The 2,230-nt window shown below is 34.9% G+C and overlaps 1 long non-coding RNA gene across 1 annotated transcript; it reads right to left on the bottom strand.

Moving 5' to 3' along the window:
- Positions 1-714, bottom strand: LOC145570458 (uncharacterized). Its single transcript, XR_014096467.1, has 3 exons — positions 574-714; positions 175-230; positions 1-93 (listed from the first exon to the last, which is right to left on the bottom strand). It is a non-coding gene; the product is annotated as an uncharacterized LOC145570458 (long non-coding RNA).
- Between the last annotated feature and the right edge of the window lie 1,516 nt (positions 715-2,230).

Raw genomic sequence — 2,230 nt, 5'->3', positions numbered from 1 at the left:
TTGGAGATATTGATTGATGGGGTTCAGGCGTATGTGTAGCATTTCCAACACTCATACATGTAATTGATGCTTGCTCAAGCTCAATGTCCCTTGCTACACCAAACAATCAGGCAAAGATTAGGAGTAAGATCAATAAAAAATGCGTCATTTATAATTAATTAGAATGTACTATACCTCTTTCAGCTGCGTAGTCTAATTCAAACATTTCTCCTGTCATGATTTTTTGATTCCTTTAACAATAAAAAAAAACAAAAAACAAAAAAAAAACGCATATTAATATGATTTACATCAAAGGGTAATATATAATCATCTGCGAGAAACAACCACAAGCAACCAAATTGTAAAAATCAACTTCAAATTGTATCAAAAAAATGTATACAGACAACCCAATTAAATATCTAAAAATTATTCAACATTAATCTATGAAGATTAAATTTAAAATGTTAAAATTAACTTCAATTTATAAACATTAAACCGGTTAATTAAGCAAAAAAATATGTAAAACCAATTAGCCAATTATAATGATTAGATCCGAAAATTTAAATAGCTAATATAATTGTATAAATCGATTACCAGGAATTTGGAGTGATTTCTCCTTGTTGAAGACAAAAGGCGACAATGAGAGGTAGTAGAGTAGGCGACCCAGCAGAGGCGCAATTCGATCTGTGGTTTTCCACATTCTGAATCTTTGAAGAGTACGACTTATAGGCATAGGAAAATCACTGAATCTTAGTATATTAAGGAAGGTTGCACTCTAATGGCGAGATTGACGAAAATTTTCCCCATGAAATCTCTATTGTGATTGATTTTATTTTTCCTAATTATCTTCAACTTCCTATATGAGCAATAGGACATGAGGTGATAGAGTATTAGAATAGAGCTGTGAGTGTAAACTGTCAATGTATTTTAAACGAATATGAGGCTAAATGTATTTTTTTTGTTTTTTTTCTTAATTTATCTTCAAAATATACTTCCATATAACTACGTGTATAAATTATAATCCTTTTATTGATCCTATTTTTCAAATTTTAATATTCACTTGTTTATTTTAATATTTGTAAAATAATGCAATTTGATTTGGAGCTATAAAAAAAATTTATTGACTTGAACCGAACCCGACTCGAACCCGAGAATGACCCGACTTGATTATAACCCGCAAATTATTGACTTGAACCGAACCCGACTCGAACCCGACAATGACCCGACCTTATTATAACCCGTAATTTATTAACTTGAACCGAACCCGACTCAAACCCGAACAAGACCCTAACTCATTTAAACCCGTAAAAACCCGAATGTAACCCGACCTGTTATTGACCCGACCCGAATGTAACCCGACTTGTTATTGACCCGACCTAAACCCGACCCAAACCCGATAAGATGTATGACCCGACGTGACCCGACTCAAGCATGACCCAACCCGAACCCGACCCGCATAGGTCCCGACATTAACCCGTATTGACCCGACCCGAGATGACCCGACCAACACAAACCCGACTCAAACCCGACCCATTTACCCGAATTGACAGCTCTATTCCCAAACTACACAATGTAAAAGTGGTTGAGGTAATACAACTTAGTAGTGACAACTGTGGTTAAGTGAAAGTGAAGATAATTTGATATCTTCATTCCCCTTCTCCATTTTCCACTATTCTACATATTTTTACTCACCACTTTCTCAATCTCATCCATGTTTAGGGGGGTTAAAATAATTGACGAAGTCACATATGCGATAATTCTATGCTGAAAATCTTGATTATCATTGTAGTTAATCTCCTAGTGTAGGAAATCTAGGAATTAGATGACATCAAACCTCAATGGTATGTGAAAAAGGAAGAATAAGGGCAAAAGGAGTGTAGAAAAGGTGATGGAGGAGTGGAATTCACAATAGTGAGGGCCAAGATGTTCTTAACCTCTCTCTTATCTCACTTAATCACCAACTCGTATGTATTAAGAGCATTTCGAGCCAATAATCATTTGAGTGATGCATATAATTAGAGAGTTTTGCCATCAAAAACTCATATATTTGTTACACCCAAGTTACAATCTTCGTTGACTTGGACAAATTTAAAGGAAATTGGTCCAAAGTTTGACTTAATAAATGCAATTTGACTTGAAATCTATGAGCGACGATACACCCAACGATACAAACTCATGGGTCCAATACGAAAGACTCAATATTGAAGCCCAAACTCTTTCAAGGAACATGGGCAAAAACAAAAGAAGTAAT

The sequence above is a fragment of the Chenopodium album genome, chromosome 12 (assembly GCF_948465745.1).
Source record: "Chenopodium album chromosome 12, dcCheAlbu1.1, whole genome shotgun sequence".
In the NCBI taxonomy this organism is placed as follows: domain Eukaryota; kingdom Viridiplantae; phylum Streptophyta; class Magnoliopsida; order Caryophyllales; family Amaranthaceae; genus Chenopodium; species Chenopodium album.
This window is presented reverse-complemented; position numbering and strand designations above follow the sequence as displayed.